Source organism: Plecotus auritus (genome assembly GCF_963455305.1).
Source record: "Plecotus auritus genome assembly, chromosome: 2".
NCBI classification, from domain to species: Eukaryota; Metazoa; Chordata; class Mammalia; order Chiroptera; family Vespertilionidae; genus Plecotus; species Plecotus auritus.
In genome coordinates this window covers 25,948,724-25,964,207 of record NC_137771.1, presented here as the reverse complement: position 1 = coordinate 25,964,207, position 15,484 = coordinate 25,948,724, and the positions used below count along the sequence as shown (strand labels likewise).

At 48.0% G+C, this 15,484-nt stretch overlaps 1 pseudogene across 1 annotated transcript; it reads right to left on the bottom strand.

The window, feature by feature from the left end:
* Nucleotides 1-12,314: 12,314 nt before the first annotated feature.
* On the bottom strand, nt 12,315-13,994 carry LOC308241924 (protein O-linked-mannose beta-1,4-N-acetylglucosaminyltransferase 2-like; annotated as a pseudogene). Its single transcript has one exon. The product of its transcript is annotated as a protein O-linked-mannose beta-1,4-N-acetylglucosaminyltransferase 2-like (transcript).
* Between the last annotated feature and the right edge of the window lie 1,490 nt (nt 13,995-15,484).

Here is a 15,484-nt window from a genome sequence, read left to right as displayed (position 1 = left end):
AACTTGAGAGAGTGTGACCACAAGAGTAGAAATAATTGTAGCCAAAAGCAAAGGCAGTTTTCTTTAGGCATAGGTCTTATCTTGCATGAATGAGTTATTTCAGCTGTGATTTTTAAAATCTTGAGACAAGCTTTTGTACCCTTGAGGCTGTCTTCTGAGATGCCAAGGTAGGGACCAATGGGCCATTTCCCAAGAGTATGCCAGGTGATTAACCTAGGGATGCCCATAACCTTGACACTTCTGTGATTAAGAGGGGATCAAAGGAAATGAGGAACACTCTTTCTAAGCATTAAAAGACCTCCACAGCAAAAGCCAAAATAAACAAGTAAGACTACATCAAACTGAAAAGCTTCTGCACAGCAAAGGAAACCATCAAGAAAATGAAAAGACAATCTACCAAATGAGAGAAAATATTTGCATAAAGGGTTAATATCCAAAATATATAAAGAAACAACATAACCCAATAGCAAAAAAAATCTGATTTAAAATGGGCAGAAGTCCTGAGTAGATGTTTTTTCCAATGAAAACATAAAAATAAATAGTCAACAAGTATATAAAAATGTGCTCAATGTCATAATTAGCAGGGAAATACAAATTCAAACCACAATGAAATATCACTTCACACCTGTTAGAATGTCTATCATCAAAAACACAAGAGATAACAAGTGTTGACAAGGATGTGGAGAAAGGGAACCCTTATGCACTGTTGTTGGGAATGTAAATTGGTGTGGGCACTATGAAAAACAGTGTGGAGATTCCTCAACAAATTAAAAATAGAATTACCATATGATGCAGCAATCCCACTTCTGGGTATATATCCAAAAGAAATGAAACAGCAGATCAAAGTGATAGCTGCACTCCCATGCTCATTTCAGCATTATTTACAATAATCATGATCTGGAAACAACCTAAATGTCCATCAAGAGATGGATGGATAGAGAACATGGGAGGTTACATATAAAATGGAATATTACTCAGGCATGAGAAGGAAGTAAGTCCTGCCATTTGCCGCAAAATGGATGAAACTTGAAGGCATTATGCTAAGTGAAAAAGGTCAGACAGAGGAAGGCAAATACTGTGTGGTATCATTTATATGTGGAATCCAAAAAGAAAGGCAACTTCATAGAAATAGAGTAGAAAAGTAGTTTCCAGGGGCTAGATGTGGGGAAAATAGGAAGAGGTTGGTAAAAGGCTACAAACTTTCAACTATAAGACGAATAAGATGGGAAGATCTAATGTAAAACATGGTGACTACAGGTGATAACTGTGTTTTCTAAGAGAGTAGAATTTAGATAAAAACACACACAAAACAACAACAACAACAAAAGAATAATATGTGAGGTGATGGATGTGTTAATAAACTAGATGGGGAGGGGAATCCTTTCACAATGCATATATCAAAGATGTGAACAAATGAACAGTTTAAATATTTTACAATTTTGTATGTCAACTAGAGGCCTGGTGCACGAAATTCATGCACTCAGCGGGGGCGGGGGGTGTCCTTTAGCTTGGATTGCGAGAGGGCACAGGCCAGGCTGAGGGACCTCACCAGTGCAGGATCGGGGTCGGGGAGGGACTCGGGAGGTTGGCCAGCTGGGGAGGGACTGTAGGAGGGCTTCAGGGCATGTCCAGCCCCTCTCCCTCAGTCCTGATCAGCTGGACCCCAGCAGCAAGCTAACCTACGGGTCCGAGTGTCTGCTCCCTGGTGGTCAGTGCACATCATAGCGACTGGTCAACTGTCTGCCCCCTGGTGGTCAGTGCATGTCATAGCGAGTGGTTGAGCGGCCTTAGCATATCATTATCATATTACACTTTGATTGGTTGAACCGACGACTGGACACTTAGCATATTAGGCTTTTATTATATAGGATTATACCTCAGTAAAGATGAAATTTTAAAACCATAGATTTGCACATTTTAGGAAGAGGCATGCAGTGCTTTCATGTCCATATTCTAGGAACGCCTTAAGAGTATTGATCATCTCTCCATTTCCATCTATTTTTACATCTCATTAGGAATAAGGAGAAACTTTTCCATTGTGGGAACTCTCTTGAATTATGTCTATGTGATGTTACAGCATCTCAACTTAATTTCCTATTTGGGTTGTATGGTCCACATGATAATAAAGCTGGATCCTTTTTCACTACTGGATTTTATGGCTTGATGGCTCATGCACAAATACTGGCCATGATGAGTCACCCACGTTCCCACTGCATCTCAAACTTCACTGTGCACATGGACAATTCGGGCATCTTGGTAAAATGCAGACTCTGATTCAGCAGGTGAGGTGGGGTCTGAGGTTTTGCATTTCTAACTAGCTCCCAGGTGATGCCTGATCTTGCTGGTTTGGGGATAACACTTGCACTTGAGTAGAAAACTTGTAGAATCCTACTCTGCTAGAGGAATACAAGTTGCTCAAGAAAAAAAGAAAGAAAGAAGGGGGCTGTCTATGGACAAATAGCTTTGGGGGAAAATTGTATACTCTATCTCTTTTTGTAGATTTAAAATGTAGATCTGTTCACATCTTGAAGGCTCTGAGAAGTTCTGCAGTTAAAAAAGAAATTGTTTAGCCTGGCCGGTGTGGCTAAGTGGTTGAACCTCAGCCTATGAACCAGGAGGTCATGGTTGATTCCCAGTCAGGGCAGATGCCTGGTTTGTGGGCTCCATCCCCAGTAGGCGGCGTGCAGGAGGCAGCCGATCAATGATTCTCTCTCATTATTGATGTTTCTATCTCTCTCTCCCGCCCTTCTCCTCTCTGAAACCAATAAAAATATATTAAAAGAAACTGTTTACTTGTTTGACTCAATATCAAACTCATTTGAATTAGTGTCCTTTGTATCAAGTTTTGGAAAGGAATTTGAGGTATCAGAGACATATTCTGTCCCACAATCATGTTGATTGTGGACAGTAAGTAGGCAGTCACTTAGGAAAATGCCACAGAGTGTGATAATTAAGAAGGTGGGCCCTGAAGTTGAGTCAAAGCCTACGGTTGAATGTTGGCTCTTCTCTTATAGCTGTGTGACTATGTGTCAGTCATTCAACTTCTCTGAGCCTCGATTTCCTAGTGTATAAAATGGGAATAATAAAAGACTCTGCAAATGGAAGCAGATATTGTAGTTGCCTGAGGTGGCAAGACAAACGATGTTGAGCATCTTGGCTAGAATGAAAAGCGCTCAGGTCAGGGATCACCCAGGAATACAGAAATCTAGAAAGGAATGGAACTTGGAGCAACATAACAGAAAGAAGACCAGTCCCAGCACTCTGGCCTGAGCCCACTGTGCCTTCCATCCCACCATCCAGCACATCATCAAGTCACCCAAGTAATCCCTCCAGGTTTCCTATGTTCCAACATAGCGTTTTGGAATGAGAAGATGGGCTTCATGCATGAAGTCCAGGATCAGCATTATTCTTGGGCCAGCACTGAGTATTTGAAGCTGTGGCACAGCAAGGGAAAGTAATACAGATTTTGCATGTTAGCACCTTTCCCACTGAAGAGCCCAGGTGAGTGGCCATCATTGTAGCCAGGTGAGAATTCTCAGCTTATTAGGGTCCTCATGGAAGTGGTGGTGACCTTCCCAGAGAGGCAGTGGGGTCTGCAGGACATGGTGCAGCCTGACAGGGACTCTACAGAGCCTGGGCCAATTTGTAGGGACCAGGGAGTGCCTGGAGCCCACCAGGACACTTTCCCATGGTGAGGGTTGCTGGGTTTGGGGCATGGTGAGGTGTGGGGAACGGCCTGCCAGGACCCTGGTCAGCCCTGCTGCTGCGGGGACCAAGGGCACCAACTTACTCCTTCTGTGTGAGGAGGCTGAAAGGACAAGGACACAATTGCCCCATGCTTCACAGTTTCTGAAGGTCTTGGCATCCGGTTTGAGAAAAGACTCAGGGAGATGACACACCCAGGTGTAACCAGGGGTGAGGCAGCAACCTGCTGCCCAGGTGTGTCTGCCCCGTTAGCCCCAACCCTCATCTTCATACAGCCGTCTCTAAACAACCCAAATGGGTGCATTTGGTCCAACTGAGGGCTGTTACCTCCTATAAACAATTATTTCTCACCCCTCTCACTGCAGGTGGGAGGTTGGGCAGAGCCCTGGCAGCCTGGACGAGCTGCTAAAGGATGGGCGACCCAGGACAAAACCTCTCCAACGCCCTAATCACATAATGCTGACATGGGAGGGAGCTTACAAAGTTCTTCCACATCCATTTCCTCATTTCTTCCCTATGTTAGCCCCCCAAATAGACAGACCAGGGTTTGTAATTCTCCTTTTTACGGATGAAGGAATCTGGGCTTAGAGCTGGCATGATCAGCCCATAACAAGTTATAGGGGAGCCCAGGGCACTGGGTTGGTCCAAGCTACCAGGAGCTAGAGGAGAAGTCACCACCTACTTGGCCAGAGCTCCTCGGCCATAGTCGCCTCCAGGAAAAGCTGTGTCCCCTAAAACCGCTGCTCAGCACTTGCTTCTCAGCATTGCCCACTGCCCGGTGCCAAAGGACAGAAGTGTGGGCTTTAAGAATCTTGTTGCTGCAGCCCAAGCCTGAGCCTGACCCAGAGTCAGGCAGAATGCATGCGCACGTGTGTGTGTGTGTGTGTGTGTGTGTGTGTGTGTGTGTGTGTGTGTGTAGGGGTGGTAGCAGGGCTGGGAAGGGGAGGGCAGGAAGAACCCTGGGCTCCGTGCCCAGTGCCTGCGATTTCCCAGGAGGGAAGCTGGCCTCCAGGCAGAAAGGCAGGAGTCGCCCTGGCGGCTCCAGCAAATGGGTCCTGGAGGAGCTGTCCAACGTCCCTGCTGCTGATGGGTGGCATGGGGGCGAGGAGAAAGGGCACGGTTGCATCCCCCCGGGCTCCAGCCCAATCTGGGAAAAAGCCCGCATATTTATCTTATTTCCTGTGCACCATTTTGACTTATTTTCCTGGTCTGAAGAAAGAACTGTAGCGTAAACGAAGGTTCTGATCTAGGGGGTCTGTTGGCTCCTTGGAGTCTATAATTGGGGCATTGAAAGGATACAAAAAAAAAAAAAAAAAAAAAAAAAAAAAAGCCCGCAGAGGAGTGGATGATCTTTTATACTTAGAGTTCCCCTCTCTATAAAAGCGACATATTACAAACCTCTTTCTCCTCTCGAACATTTCTTGCTAAGTGCATTCTGATGCCACATTGAAACGCAAAATAGCTGGAATCAAGCAGGCACCGAAGGCTATTTATATGCTAATCTCTATTTCCCAAGCTGAAGCGGGAACCTGGAGCTGGGTGCTGCTTCTAATGATGGCTGGCTTTAACCTCTCTGGAAGAAAGAAAAGTATTTTCCTTAAGAAAACAACTTGGTTTCTTTAAGATGAAATGTAATTATCTATTATCAGATGTCCCTTAAAATGCAAGGCCTATTAAAGCTGCTAAAAATATTGAAGCCCTAATTTCACCATAATAGCATTTTAATTTCAGCAAATCACGGCTCTATTGTTACAGGACATTTTGAGGCAGGAATGTAGTAAGAGGTCCATCTTAGCTTTTTTTTGTAACATTTTTCTTTCTTTGAGAAGCACAATTAAATCATTGCAATCATCTAACCTTGCTTGACACAAAATTTTACTTATCAAGTGCGAAAACAATCGTCATTAGCATTTAAAAGAATATGTTTTAAAAGTAGCTAAAGTTTAATTGCTTGAAATAGTCTTGTTCGAATGTGCAGCTGCTGTTGGCTCAACGTTGATATTAAAGTCGGTGTTTAATTGATTGCTGAATTTCATTGAAAAATATTTACTTTTTTCCCAGGCAAAGTACAAAGAGAGGGCCCATCAAGGAGGACTGGTTTTGGGGAAAACTGACTGCATGTGGGAAGTTGCTGGCAAAACTCATAGGCAGTTAGACAGACGCGAGCAGAGCAAGGACGGATGGCCAGGTACAGAAGGCCACAGGGTGGAAAGCCCAGATGCCGAGTAACAGGCAAAACTGGGAAAACAAGGACCTCATCCCCAGGGTAACCTCTCCTCCCTTAGCATACCACTGGTCATGTGCTTTTGACCCTCTGACCTTTCATATCACTGATCATGGGTTCCGACCCTCCCCTGACTTTCCTCCCATGGCATGTCACTAGTTGTGCAGCAGATCCCCTCAGAGGAGGAACAAGGGGCTGAAGAGTGGCCTCACTCAACTCCCATTCAGGCCTTTGCATGACCGCTCCCTGAAGCATTAACCCCTAAGGGTAACATCTAGGCCTCAGTTGTGTTTCAGCTCCATGTCCAGAAAAATAGCAAAACCAGACAAGTGATGCCATGGCTGACATCAGCAATGACTACTGACCCCCTTGTGACCTTCTGTACCATTCATCCTTGCTCTGCTCATGTCTGTCTGTCTAATTGCCTACAAGGTTTGCCTGGTGCCAACCAATTAGTAGAGACCATGACCCTGAAAGGACACCTCTGGAAAGCTGATGCATGTTCTATTGAGATCCTCCCTGGGACCTCCCCTAAAATTCCCACCCTTAAAAGGCCTAATGCCTCTCCCTGTCCCCTTCCCCCAGGTGAGTTTTCCTTGCCTCCCACTTTCTCCTAAGCCCCAAGGGCCCTTCTTTTGCCCCTGTAACCTGTTCCCTGACTGAGCTCATGCAGCTTGGCTGGCTCACTTCTTCTACAGCTCACTTCTTCTCCCTCTCTGACTTTCTCAATAAACTTTTGCTTGTATTTGAGTCTTGGCTCTGAATTCTTTCTTAGCCAGAACTCAAGTACTGAGGTTGCTGAACCGAGGTCCAATTGCCAGTAACATTCTGGCGCCATTTCTGCCACCAATAAAAATCATTCAGCTTTGCTCACCTCTGCATTGGATACATTCTTGGGAACTTTTCTTGTATAAGTTTCTAAAATGAACACCCCCCCCCGCCCCCCAACCCCTCTGGGCCATAATGCAAAATCCTGGAACTTGTATTCTTGTTTTTCAGAGACCCTGTAGGTGTTGAGGACATAAAGAGGGGTCCACTTCTTAGTGGGCTTACCTTTTCAGAGGATGGATGAGGGGAGGGCCAGGATGCAGGCTGGGGTCACTCTCCAGACAGGTCTTCTGCCCACACCTATTGGTGAAAGCAAACTCAGATCAATCCACATCTTCTTCCTCTCTCACTTAAGATGGCACTTTAGGCCATCATAGTGGGGCTGAGTCACCACTGAGTCTCACCAATTTTGCAGAACTTCTGAGTTCCTGGGAGAGGCTCTGACAGGCAGGAAAAGGGGGTGAAGTGGGAGGGGATTCAGCTCAATAGGCTACTGATTAGGGTTGGTAAACAAAGGTGTGACTGTGACCCTAGTAATCAGTTCTATTTATTAAGCCCTAACTATGTGCCTGGCACTGTGTTGATTTCTTTATTTGCATCATTTCCCTTAATCTTCACAATGGATGCTGTTATCTCACTTTTCCAAATATGGAAACTCAGGCTCTGAGAGGTGAATCGGCCCAAACTTATATAGCCAGGGAAGCAGAACCCCCCAAAAAATCTGAGGTTCATCTGGTGACAACTTCCGTCCTATGTGGCCTCTGAACAGTTCCTGTCCTCAGTCATCACCTTAACTCAGGCCCCAGACCCATTTTACACTGAGGGCTAGTTCCTTGACTCCACTCTGCTTACTTCCTGCCCCCTTCACCCTGGGACCCTCTGCACCCATGTACATATGGAATTTTAAAGCCCCCCCATTCTTTGCTTTGTTGGGTCTCAGTTTGCTATCTGTGCAATGAGGACCTTGGATGACCTCATCTTTAAGAGCTCTTCTAGGTCCAAGTTACTGTGGACTCAGTTCAAGCCCATTAAATGGGTACTGAGTGCTCACTCTGGGCCGGGCCTGGTTGGGCCTTCGGTGTGCAGAGATGGGTAGTAGAGTCCCTGTCCTTTAGATGAACCTCCCAAGCCAGCTAACTGCCCTCCTGCTATGCCGCACAGCTGGACAAGGTGGACTGCCCCCAGCACAGCTTGGGCTGGGTCATTCAGGGTCACAGGGCCATCTGAGATTTTGCTTGGGTTTCCTCTTTGTTTGCTGGACAAACTCCTGCTCCTATTTCAACATCCAACTCAAGAGGTACTTCTGGGGAAATTTTGCCCCCTCCCCCTTTTTAAATTTAAATAATTCTTTACTGTTGAAAGTATTACATATGTCCCCTTTCCCCCCATTGGCTCCCTACAGCCCGCCCCTCCCCCAGGCCCTCACTGCCCCATATATGCATGGCCTCATCTGTGTCCACGGGTTTTGGCCCCCTTTGAAGCCCAGATTCCCATGGTTCTTCCAGCATTTCTCTGTTGTAGCATCTCCTCCTATAGCAGAAAAGTAAGAATGTATGTAGCCCAGCTTAAGTAGCTGGCTCCACTCCCTACCAGTGGATGATCTCAGGTAAGTCCTTAACCTCACTCAGCATGTTTCCTTTTCCATACAGTGGGGTAATGATAGTGTGCACCTCCCCCTCTGGTCATGGAAGTAACAAATCAAATTTATATAAAGCTCCTAGGACATGCCAGCAGGTAATGAGCATGACTTACTATTAATATAGTAAAGGCACTTGTCTATGGGTGTGTGTTACACACAGCCAGGCTGTGCGCTCTGCAGGTCTGGCATCACAAGAACCTCACTGTTATATCTGTAGCTAACACAGAGACGACTGCCTCGTGGAAAGCACTGCGGGGTGGCCAGGAGCAGGTGTTCAAATCCATGTCATGCCACTTACCAGCAGTGTGACCTCGGTAGGTTCCATGACTTCTCTGGCTTTCACTCTCTTCATTTATAAATGGAGATGCTTTCAGTGCCCTCTTTGTGTGATTATTGGGAGGATTAAACGAGGCCAAGCTGGTGAAGTTAAATCCTTGCCCAGTGCAGTTGTAAGAGCTCAACCCTGAGTATCTATTAGGTTAACAGACTCTCATTAATAACCGACATCTGTATTCCACTTTCCCATTCTTATCTTATTTGTTCCTCACAACGTTTTGGGAGGGGCCTCTGTTATCATCTTCTGGTCCATCAAGATCTTACAGCTGGTTAGAGTCAGGTCCCCTCCCCCATTGGCTGCCCCATGCCTGACATCTCATCTTATGAAGGCAGATGCATGAGAGAATGATTCTCAAATAGGCCAAACAATCTTTCATAAAAGTTAGGTGGGGCTCAGACTGGTGGCCCATTAGGAATACCAGGTAAATTGATTTCATAATGGTGGGTCCTGAAATGACACCTCCATCAAAAGCTGCACTTGGCTTTTTATACTCGTCAGGGGCTGTTATAAATTTGATTATATCTGAAATAGCAGATTTCAAGTTGAAGTCCCCTTTGTCCACACTGGAATTCAGATTTATTTCTAAGAGACCAGTGCAATTTTCTTATCTTTGTTACAAATTACTACAGTCTGGGTTAATCTCACACAGCAATAAAGCTGTTTGCCTAGGAAGCTTCCTGCAGTGTCAGAACTGATGAATGGCTCCCTCTGGCTATAATAATCCAGTCTAGAACACTGAAAACAAACAAACAACCCAAAACTCGGTTCTTCTGCAGGAAACTCCACCGTATGTTTGGCTGCTCAGATTGTCAGAGCTCAGAGACTCTCACCTTGGTCAAGGTATCAGAACCTTTGAATGGATGGGGTCTCAGGTGCTGCATGATGAATGGTGCTGTCCTGTCTGGAGTTTTCTGAGGGTGGCTGTGGATCAAGTGATTACAATAGAAGTCAGAACAGGGAGAGGGTACAGTCAAGATAATTCGGGAACAAGGGAGTGAGTGGGCCTGTCTCAGAATTGGAGAAAAATGGGCTGTAGGGCAAGGAGCAGCGGGCTGATATTTCATTCATTCAATAATGACTGTAGTTTAAAAAATCTAAAACACACCATTGATTATAACATGCACTATTGACTTAATAAGAACACTTTTTGGAGGGGTCAGGGAATGAAACACAACCACTTTCATGGTGCACATTGATTTTAAGACCCAATGTTGGAGGCATTCTAGGGAGATTGAGATCTGAAGGATACTAAGAGATGGTGTGTGTGTGTGTGTGTGTGTGTGTGTGTGTGTGTGTGTGTGTTTCTGAGCAGTTGAGGGCGTTTGGGAGAAAAAGCATTGAGGCAGAGATAAGAGTGTGCCCACAGCTCTTGAGAGAAGAAGGCTTGCTCAAGAAGCTGAAAGAAGGCCAGTGTGACTTTGGGAGAGGAGAGAGTGGGAATATGAAGCTGGGGTCAGCTGGGGACATCTCATGAAGAACCTTGCAGGCTAGGTAGAGAGTTTAGATGTTGTTCTGCGGACAATGAAAAGACATTGAAGAGTTTTAAGTAGAGGGTCTATATATTCTGTATTTAGGGTCCATGGGAAGCAAAGCAACCTGGGAAGAGAGCTCAATCATAGGGAAGCCAGTGCTGGGAAGAAGGGTTCACTATCACACAGCCTGTCTCCATCTGGGCACAACACTGGCTTACTGGGCATCTCAAGTGTAAGAGATAGCACACTTCCTTTAATTCCGTACATCAGCATTAACCTGTTTGGAGTATTCATCCCTCTCGGCTGGCAAGATCGTCTTCTGTTTCTTGCCTTCCCTCCATTGCTGAGTAGTACAAATTTCTGGAGGGTCTTACCAATCCCCTCTGGCCTCCAGTCCACTCTGCTCATGGTGGATTAGCTTCCTGTCTAAACCTGCTCAGCGCTTAGAAGATGGGGTTCTCCTCAGGCCTTCTGCTACAGTCAGTCACAGTCTTTTCATGCGGGTCCAAGGCCACAGATCCTGGTGTCCAATCCCCTTCTCCCACTCCCCATACCTTCTCATCACAGCAGCTCCCCATCCTGGGTTCTGTGTGCCAGTTGGTCTCTGCCCCACTTGGAAACCTCCAAGAACCTCATCCTTTCTCTTCTTCCTCTTCCTGATGGTTCCTTATATTCCAAGCATTCTCTATCATCCTTTCCTCATCTGAGATAATCCAGTGGGTAAAAGCAGGGTTGTGTTTTCTGCCTAGTAGGCTCATCCTGGAATCAGATCAGCTGCCCAGTGAACCCAGCGGTACCAGTGGCTGTTCCCTGTATCTGCTCTGGGTGAAATTCCCCACATCCAGGCCTGTGCTTATGCTTGTCTACATGGAAGGCACCTCCCTGGGTCCCCTCACCATGTTGCCCTTGAAAACACTACCCATTCTTCAATGCCCATCTCCACTGTGACTTGTCCCTAATATCCTCTTTGCTCCCCACCTTCCCAGATTTGTATGGTCCTGCCCCTGAGCTCCCTCTGGTTGTACCTCTTATGCAGCATTATCAGGCTTATTGTGAGCTTCATTGTAACACTAAGCAGTTGTTTTATTCTTTTGTGTTTAACCCCCACCAGAGTGGAACCTCTTCAAGGACAAGACCTATGGTTTATTTATTCTTGCAGCTCCAGAACCTTCATAAATGTTTATTGATGGTGTAATCAGACTCCTTAGTGCTTTAGAGTTATTGATAAACAGCAACCAGAAACATGTGGTGTTAATCATATGCCAGGAATTAGACTAAGATAAATCATGTCATGTAACCCTAATGCCAACGGAGGTCGATGGCACCATCACCACCACTGTACAGATGAGAAGACCAATGGGACTAGAGAGGATTACGTAGGGCTGTGTATTTAGCTCATAGAATGGCGAACTATATTTTCAACTCTAGCCGACTTGAGGCCAAAACTCTTTTTTAAAAAACAATTTAAATTCTTTATTGTTTAAAGCAAGCATGTCAAACTCATGGCCGGCAGGCCGCATGCCTCGCCATGCGAGTTTGACATGCTTGGTTTAAAGTATTACACGAATCTTTTTCCCCCATTTTTTTTTGAGGCCAAAACTCTTAATTCTTTTTATTTTTTGGTTTGTTTATAATCATTTAATGAATGTCCCAAACACATCTTTATTGGGCCACAGGTGAATTTTATGGTGAGGGAAGCTAATGAACCACTTGCCCAAACCACCATGATTGATTACTTGCCATTTCCAGAAACCTGGGTACCATCCAGAAAGATTCGGTAAGGAACAGCATGATCCCTCAGCCAAAGAGGTTCCTTGGGATTCTTACCTTCCTTCTCCTCCTTCCCTAAGGACCTTCTCCAGGGGTGTGGATGCTCAGGAGGGAGAAGGGGCTGGAGGTGGGGGAGGGGGGTGTCCCACCGCAGCAGGGCATAGAGGAGTGCTGCGAACCCCACGCCCCAGATGCAGTAAGAAGACATGGGGCACAGGCCCAGGGCAGGCCTGCTCAATAAATACACATACAAATCCCAGAAGCCACCATGGGGGTTAGCGGGCCCAGGGACACTGAGCTGGAGGGGCCACCCTTGGAGGCCCGGCCTCGGCACACTCGCTACGTGCTGCACGCCAGCCCACCTGCAAAGGGTCCCAGGAGGAGCTTGTTGAAGAGGCAGTGGACCCACACCAGGTAGGTAGTGAAGGGCTGATGTTCTCGGTGAAGGTGTGGTTCTGCAGGGCCAGGATGTGAGGCACGTAGGTGTTCTCTCCCTGATCCTGGAGCCACACCTCATATCTCACCTCCTGCACCTTCAGGTACTTGAGGTTCCATGGGATCTGACAGGAGACAGTGAGGTGGGCCTCGGAGGCGCCTGGCACCGACGCCTGGCACCACGCCTCCCGCACCTTGCCTGGGTAGAGGCCGACTGGCCACTTCTGCTTCCGCGGCCCTGGCCGGCCCTTCACCACGCGCTGTATGGTTTGAATGAGGGATGGGATGTCCACCTTGGTGTCCTGGTAGATTCGGAACAGCCATTCGGGTTCTGGCAGCAGAGATGCCGTGGGACCTCCTGGCTCTGCAGGATACGGGCTTGCTGTGCTTGGTGTAGGTGGGCGATGCCGCCCTCATCCCAAGGCCACTCAGGGTGCCTGACTGTGTTCTCTTCCACCGGGTAACATAGTGGAGGTCCAGGCCAGGCAATGTGGCCAGTGTTTTATAGGGGGTATGGTGGTCAGGATTGACGGCATATGGGCAGAGCTTGACCACGGTGGCCCCATGGGGCAGAAGAGGCCTTGACCAGCTGGGCCCGGTGCATGCTGAGGAGCATGGAGGCGTTGCTGACCAGCCCCATATCATCTGCAAAGGCGAGGTCCTCCAGGGACACCCTCACCGTCTTCACTGGAACTCCCGGGCCAGCACAGCCGCAGCTCTGCCCCCTTCAGGATGAGTCTGTTCTGGGTGCGATGAAGACCAGAATGTACTCCTCGCCTAGTGGGCCCCGTGCGTGACTCACATTTAGCTTTTCCATCATGAACCATGCAAACGGCCGGATCTCATGGCCCGAGACCAGGATGTTGGCTTTTGGGTCCTGGGGCTGGACAAAGCCTTATTGGTACCAAGTGGTGATCTTGGAGAGGCCCAGGAACGCCCGGGAGCAGCACAGCAGCGCCCAGGGTCTTCAGCTGGGCCCGCAGGAGCGGCTGCTTGGGGCTGAGGAGCTTGCAGAGGTCGAAGGGCGCCCCTCGTCCCAGCCCTCCACGGAGAAGAACCGGCCTCGCGGGCCAGGCCGGGGAACTGGCGCAGGGTGTAGACGAGGGGCAGCAGGTGGTCGTGGAAGACGGGCATGAGGTTGTCGGGGTTGAAGCGGTTGGCGATGAGGGCCACGTCCGGCACGAACACGGGCTTGGGCAGGCATCGCAGGGCGGCGGCCGGCAGCTCCATGAAGTTGAAGTCCTGGTGGTTGGGGCCGTCCGCGGTGGACAGGTGGAGCAGGGCTGGCTGGAGGCGCCGGGAGCCCAGGCTAGGTGGCAGGACGGAGGTGTTGCCGGGAGAAGATGAGCCTCGGCCCCATTGGAGTAGCAGAGCCACTGGCAGTGGCAGGTGCACGCCGCCCTCCACCAGGCTCTGCGGTGCCTTCGGTCGTGGATCCTCAGGGCCGAGGCCGCCCCGGGGCCTGCCGCCGAGGGCCGGCTCCTCCTCCAGAGTTGCCGTGTGTTCGCGCAGTCACTCGTGCTTCCACCGCACCGCAGCCAGCACCGACACCAGCAGGGCGCGGGGCACGGCTGAAAGCTGCATCCTTACGCTGCCACCTCGGGGCCCTAGTGAGATGATGGCCCCTGGTAAGTGCCACAGGCCTGGCGGGCTTCACCCATCCCAGGGGGCACCCTGAGCGCTGGCTGGCAATAGCCGGCGGCTGGGGCTCCGCGAGGCTGAGGACACTGCCGCCCACGCGTCCAGGAGTGCTTTCGGAGGCGACGGCTTTGGCTGAACCTGGTGCCAGCTCCGAGCCAGGGAGGTCCAGGCAGGAGCGCAGGCAGCGCCGTGCCCGTGCCCGCCGCCTCCGGGCTCGAGGGTGCCCGCGCGTGCTTGCCCCACTGGCGAGCCCAGCGCGCCAGTCCGTTCAAAACTCTTAATTCTTAAAAACGACAAGATACTGTTACCCTTCGCCAGGACACACCCTCCCCCAAAGCAAATAAAAACAACAAAGAAGTGTCTTTTTAAAAAATTAACTTATTAAGTGAGAAAAAAGATAACATCGATGTTGAAAATGTTGCAGTGAATAAGATATTTTCTTATGCTTGTGGCATTAATGCTGAGTCAAAAAACTGCTCTCTCCTTTTGACCCAGTTACTGCATTAATATTGAATGGTTATCCTAAGGAAAGAATCCCAAAGACTAGAGCAGAAAACAGTAAGTACAAAGATGTTCGTTGCAGCATTACTTATGATAATGACATGTTCATCAATAGAATAGCCAAGTAAGCGATGTCACAGGCTCATGAAGTGTTAACAGTCATTAAAATGACAGTCATGGAGATTATGTATGATAGGAAAAAAATGTTTTAGGATGTAAAATTAGGCCCCCCAAATTGGCTACACAATTGTGAGAACACCATGGTTACAACGAGGTAAAGCTTGGAGCTTAGGAGTCAGGAAACACATCAAGAATGCTAATGGCGGTTGTGTCAGGGTAAATGAATTATGGCTTATTTTTGTTCCTTTTCTTTCTATTTTTCAATTCTTCTGTAACATAAGTTATATTATTTTTTATGATGAAAATGATGTATTTTTTTAAAAGCTGATGAATAATTCCATAGCTGAGTCGTATTAGCAGCCAAAGGTGACCTTGTCTAAGGAAGACATTCTCCAGCCTTGGATCGATGAGGGGGGTGGGGGGCTGACATTGCCCCGGGGTGTGAGGGGGGTGGACACCTGTGTGTGTCCTGTTACACTGGAAAACTCCCCTCAAGGCACTGACCCCAGGGTCCTGAAGATGCTGCACCCTGAGAGATGACCTAGCTTTCTGGGTAACAAAAGCACCCTGGACCATCCTTCTCTCCAAAGCATCCAGCTTCTACTGTTGCTATGTCTCCCCACCGGTTCTGGACAAGAGCTGAGCAGCAGGTTCAGAAGGTCAGGGAGGGAGAAAACCAGACAAAGCATCTCCATGTTTAATGAAAAGAAAAGACCAACAACAAAAATGAAAGCTGGGAGACGACACTCAGGGTGATGGATAGCTTGGAACGTTTTTATTATCTGCTGAGTTAGTGGAAAATTGCTCTGTGG